Source organism: Pseudophryne corroboree, assembly GCF_028390025.1.
Source record: "Pseudophryne corroboree isolate aPseCor3 chromosome 3 unlocalized genomic scaffold, aPseCor3.hap2 SUPER_3_unloc_98, whole genome shotgun sequence".
In the NCBI taxonomy this organism is placed as follows: domain Eukaryota; kingdom Metazoa; phylum Chordata; class Amphibia; order Anura; family Myobatrachidae; genus Pseudophryne; species Pseudophryne corroboree.
Genome location: NW_026967594.1, coordinates 220782 through 227529, shown reverse-complemented (window position 1 = coordinate 227529; position 6748 = coordinate 220782).

The following is a 6748-nucleotide window of genomic DNA, read 5'->3' as shown; positions in this document are numbered from 1 at the left end:
AATAATAATAACAACAACAGGACACCACAGGCCGCTCCCTTCTGTATACTAATAATAACAGGACACCACAGCCTGCTGCCCCTGTATAATAATAATAATAAGTGGACACCAATAGCTACTCCTTTATAATATTAATAATAGGACAACAAAGGCTGCTCCTCCTGTATAATAATAATAATAATAATAATAATAATAACAACAACAACAACAGGACACCACAGGCTACTCCCCCTATTGAAATAATAATAATTCTTCCTCTGTATAATATTAACAGGGCACCACAGGCTGCTCCTACTGTATAATAATAATAACTGAACACCACAGGCTGCTCCCTCTGTATAACAATAACAGGACACGACAGGCTGCTCCTCCTGTATAATAATAATAATAACAGGACACCACAGGCTGCTCCCTCTGTATAACAATAACAGGACACGACAGGCTGCTCCTCCTGTATAATAATAATATCAGGACACCACAGGCTGCTCCCTCTGTATAACAACAGGACACGACAGGCTGCTCCTCCTGTATAATTATAATAACATCAGGACACCACAGGCTGCTCCACCTGTAGAGCAGGATGCCATAGGCTGCTCCTCCTGTCTATTATGACAACACATGATGCTACCCCTGTATATTATTGCAACACAGGCTGCTCCCCCTGTATATTATGACAACACAGGCCACTCCCCCTGTATACTATGACAGCACAAGATGTTACCCCTGTATATTATGACAACACAGGCTGCTCCCCCTGTATATTATGACAACACAGGCCACTCCCCCTGTATACTATGACAACACAGGCCACTCCCCCTGTATACTATGACAACACAGGCCACTCTCCTGTATACTATGACAGCAGAGGATGCTACCTCTGTATACTATGACAACACAGGCCACTCCTCCTGTATACTATGACAACACAGGATGCTACCCCTGTATATTATGACAACACAGGCCGCTCCCCCTGTATACTATGACAGCACAGGATGCTATCCCTGTATATTATGACAACACAGGATGCTCCTCCTGTATATTATGACAACACAGGTTGCTCCTCCTGTATAATATGACAACACAGGTCGCTCCCCCTGTACAGCACAATGCCACAGGACACAACACCTGTAATGTCCCGGGTATAGAATTACGGTAAGGGTGGGTTCTGCGCCACCTGTATTACGGTAACAGCGGGGTCTGCGCCACATGTATTACTGTAATGGCGGGGTCTGCGCCACCTGTATTACGGTAACGGCGGGGTCTGCGTCACCTGTATTACGGTAACAGCGGGGTCTGCGCCACATGTATTACTGTAATGGCGGGGTCTGCGCCACCTGTATTACGGTAACGGCGGGGTCTGCGTCACCTGCATTACGGTAACGGCGGGGTCTGCACCACCTGTATTACGGTAACGGCGGGGTCTGCGCAACCTGTATTACAGTAATGGCGGGGTCTGCGCCACCTGTATTACGGTAACGGCTGTGTCTGCGCCAACTCTATTACGGTAACGGTGGGTATGCGCCACCTGTATTACGGTAACGGCGGGATCTGCGCGACATGTATTACGGTAATGGCGGGATCTGCGACACCTGTATTACGGTAACGGCGGGGTCTGCGCGACCTGTATTACGGTAACGGCGGGGTCTGCGTCACCTGTATTACGGTAACGGCGGGGTCTGCGCCCCCTGTATTACGGTAACAGCAGGGTCTGCGCCACCTGTATTACGGTAACGGCGGGGTCTGCTCCACCTGTATCACGGTAACGGCGGGGTCTGCGCCACCTGTATTACGGTAACAGCAGGGTCTGCGCCACCTGTATTACGGTAACGGCGGGGTCTGCGCCACCTGTATTACGGTAACGGCGGGGTCTGCGCCACCTGTATTACGGTAACGGCGGGGTCTGCGCCACCTGTATTACAGTAACAGGACACTAGAGTGTCAGCCATCTGTACAGGGATAATGCAGCACCAGAGGCTGCTCCAGCTGCACTATAACAAGGCACCAGAGGCTGCTCCCCCTGTAGTACAGAACCTGACACCAGAGCTGCTCAGCCTATAGAATAATAATAATAATATCATTACCTGCTGCCAGACACAGCAATGGCTGCTCTCTGCTCCTGCTGCCTTGTGGGAATGATAGAAGGAAGGCGGAGCTCAGACCAGGGGAAAATGGCCGCCGCTCCTGACGTCACTACACGGCCAGGAAACCTATTGCTGCTGCCGGACTGGTCTACAAGAAAATGGCCGCCGGCCTCCTGCACTGAGGACATGTATGTTAATATTCATTAGCAGAGAGCGGGGCTGTGGGCGGGTTGAAGGAGGGGAGAGGCCAGTAACCAATAAGCAGCCTGTGCCAATCATGCCCTACTTCCGGACTGTGCGTTCCAGCTTACTTCCGTATTGTGCGGTCCACATACAGGAAGTGAGTTTTCATCGACTGTTGCAGCCACCCAGTGTCCGTGGAGATCAGGTAATGGCGTCTTACTATACAGGGGGAGCAGCCTGTGGTGTCCTGTTATTATTATACAGGGGGAGTAGCCTGTGGTGTCCTGTTATTAATATTATACAGGGAAGCAGCCTGTGGTGTCCTGTTATTATTACTATACAGGGGGTATACAAGTGGGCTAAGGGACCTTTTCCATTTGGGGGAGGAGCTACGACAGCGGGATAGTTCCTCTACTGTCCACGCCACCAACTATTACCTTTAGTAATTTCGGGTACCCTGTTCGCCCGTAGCTCCTCCCCTGGCGACGTAGATATAGAACCAACCCTATACAGGGGGAGCAGTCTGTGGTGTCCTGTTATTATTACTATACAGGGGGAGCAGCCTGTGGTGTCCTGTTGTTATTATTATTATTATTATTATACAGGGGGAGCGGCCTAAGGTGTCCTGTTGTTGTTGTTGTTATTATTATACAGGGGGAGCAGCATGTGGTGCCCTGTTATTATTATACAGAGGGAGCGGCCTGTGGTGTCCTGTTGTTATTATTATACAGAGGGAGCAGCCTGTGGTGTCCTGTTATTATTATTATTATTATTATTATTATTATAATACAGGGGGAGCGGCCTAAGGTGTCCTGTTGTTGTTATTATTATTATTATTATACAGAGGGAGCAGCCTGTGGTGTCCTGTTATTGTTATTATACAGGGGGAGCAGCCTGTGGTGTCCTGTTGTTATTATTTTTATACATGGGGAGTGGCCTGTGGTGCCCTGTTGTTATTACTGTTATACAGAGGGAGCAGATGTTTGTGTACGGTTATTATTATACAGGAACAGCAGCTTGTGGTGTCCTGGTGTTATTATTATACATTGTGAGTGGTGGTGATGTCCTACAGTACTGGATGAATGGCCTGAGGTGTCCTGCTTTTAAAGACATCTGTTATTATTATTATTTTTATACTGGGGTGCAGCCTTTAGTGTCATTATTATAAAATGTATTAAATGTAATTGTGGGGATTGAAAATATTGCTCAGTATGAAGCAAATGTATATCACACACCTGGGAGTGTCACAGTGACATCACTTATATCTATAGTTATAATACAGGTACATGACTGGGGAGGTGAGGGGGATCTGGGAGCGTCACAGTGGCATCACTTATATCTATAGTAATAATACAGAGACATGACTGGGGAGGTGAGGGGATCTGGGAGCGTCACAGTGGCATTACTTATATCTGTAGTAATAATACAGAGACAAGACTGGGGAGGTGAGAGGATCTGCGGTTGTCACAGTGAGATCACTTATATCTATAGTAATAATATAGGGACATGACTGACGAGGTGAGGGGATCTCGGAGCGTCACAGTGACATCACATATCTTTAGTAATGTAACTCCTCCTTACCTGGGTGTACAGTGTATATGTGCAATGTGCCTCCACCCAAGCTATGTAGAGCCCAATACTCTAATCGCTTAGGAAATAACCTACCCCTGCCTATAACATTAGTATGTGATGTAAGCAGATAGGACTATGCACATTTACCTATCGTACCTTTCCTTTGTGATTTCAGGCTCTTCCACAGATACGGAGACAGTTCCACCCTTAAGTATACTAGTTTTAATATGTAAGAAGTTATAGGCCACCTTATACAGTTATATCATATAATACTCAAACCATGAACCGTTCTTCTAATATACCCCACCTATACATAATAATATACCCCACCTATACATAATAATATACCCCACCTATACATAATAATATACTCCACCTATACATAATAATATACCCCACCTATACATAATAATATACCCCACCTATACATAATAATATACCCCACCTATACATAAGGTAATGCATGCAATACAGAGCATACGATTCCATAAGAAAGTTGTGGGGCTGCGTTTGAAAAACCACCCGGGTTCTCTTACTATAATCGTGCACGGTTGGGGCCCTTTCGTGTCTGTGTATAAGAAGTACTGTGGGTTATATGGGTATACACTTGGAGCAATTGTCCTCATGATTGTTGAGCAATGCCTACTTTACGGCAATGAATAGCATGGTTTCCATGGAAGTTCTAATTGTAGCGCTCCTAGACAACCTGAAACAGGAAGGTAGTACGTGGAGCTCTCCACCCTGGAATCCCTGACACCCGTGGTCTACTCGTTACATATAGTGGGGTGATGATCTGTGTTACCTGTCCCAGTATAAGCATAGCCCCACTGTAGATCCATGGGTGTGGCTCCAGAACATACAGAAGTCCCGGTTATTGGGACCTGTCTCTGATAGGTAAGGGGTGCTTAGTCTCTGTAATGTATAATTTCCAAGTTTAGGTGACCCTGCGCCCTCTCCGAGCTGCTTTCATCATTATACACCCCGCACTCTATGACTGCTACCCTGCTGGTCATTATCTAATGGATATGGAGTCTCTAGAGGTGCTATTTATACTCCTCAGATCCACCGATGCTGCTGGTCCCTGTGCTAGGTGTGGTACTTTAATAGTTAAAGGATGATAGGGAAGTATGCAGATTAGCAGGATTTATATGGGGGCATCCTGCACTTACAGTGATAGTGTGCCCGGTCTGGACCTCCCCCCGACTCCGCCTCCACCAACAACCGGGCTCTTCCTGTCTTCCTGCGGGTTGGATGGGATGAGGTGCACAGCTCTGCCTCGGGGGGAGGGGGGGAACTGTCTGCTACTGCTGGACTCCTGGTAGCTGCTGCCCGAACTGCGATCTCCTTCCATGTACTAGCCTGCCCCGCCAGCGCTCCGCCTCCCAGCACTCTCGGTGACAACCAGGCAACGGGACGTCCCTGCTCGGCGTCCACCAGGGGAAATTAACACAGCGCTTCTCACCCACAGCGGAAGACATCCAATTCCTTTCCCTCACAGGGGCTCTCTCACTCGCAGGGAACCGCCTTCCTGTAAGCTCCCTTGTCTCAGCCGCCAGCCTTTTTCTCTCCCCTTAGTCAGCCCACCAACAAAACCGCCACTACACGCGCCCAGCCACCTCTCTCAGCACACGGGACCTCTGGAAGCTTCTCCGTGATCTCCCCCGCACTGCGCGCTTACCAGAGTCCCCTCACCTTCAGCAGGCACAGAATAATAACATGCATAAACACTATACATTATTGGATCACTAGAAAGATCCAAGTTATTATCACATATATGGTATACATCAGTTGGCAGCATCTCTATTACCTTATAGATCTACACATTCATTAATTGATTTGCCCCCTCATAGTGTCCCAAGGCCTTCAAATGACTAGAGTACTACAGTAATAATACAGGGACATGACTGGGGAGGTGAGGGGATCTGGGAGCATCACAATAACGTCACTTCTATCTATAGTAATAATGCAGGGACATAACTGGGGAGGTGAGGGCTCTGGGAGCATCACAGTGACATCACTTATATCTATAGTAATAATACAGGGACATGACTCGGGAGGTGAGGGGATCTGGGAGCGTCACAATAACGTCACTTCTATCTATAGTAATAATACAGGGACATGACTGGGGTCTGAGGAGACTTGGGAGTACAGTAACACCAGGATATGTGTCTGGGTGATGACTGGAGAGGTGACTGCTGGGAATGGGACATAATACAGTAACACCAGGGGATGTGTCTGGGTGATGACTGTATCACTGTGTGTGTCAGGTTCCTATAAGACAGAGCTGGCCAAACTAGTCCTCGAGATCTACCAACAGTTCACATTTTCCAGACCACCTAGCTGGTGCACAGGTGTAGTCATTACTAATTAAGATGTGCTGAATTCATTCCTAACTGACAATTCTACAGATCTCCAGGAGGCCTGGAAAACATGAACTGTTGGTAGATCTCGAGGACCGGTTTGGCCAGCCCTGCTATAAGGTGTCAGGATGTCACTGTCTATGTCTCCATGCAGGAGGAGGAGTATATAGAGGAACACAGGGGTCTGTATGAGGACGTGATGATGGAGAATCACCGGCCCCTCACATCACTGGGTAAGAGAAGACTGTCATGTATTGTACAGGGAAGAGCAGGTATGGGGGCCCCTATATACACAAATCATCTGATAATCACATATATACATTGTACTCAGTCACTGTGTGTCTCCTACAGATGGGCCCAGTAACAGAGATACCCCAGAGAGATGTCCCCGTCCTCTGTATTCCCAGGATTGTACAGAGGAGAATCACAGGATCCCACAGGAGGATCAGGTAGGTGGGCTATAGGTTCTCCCCAATAAACCTAAGTGACTGTCACTATATGATCTGTAGAGGATTTGTGTGTCTTATACACTGATATTATACTGTTTCACCT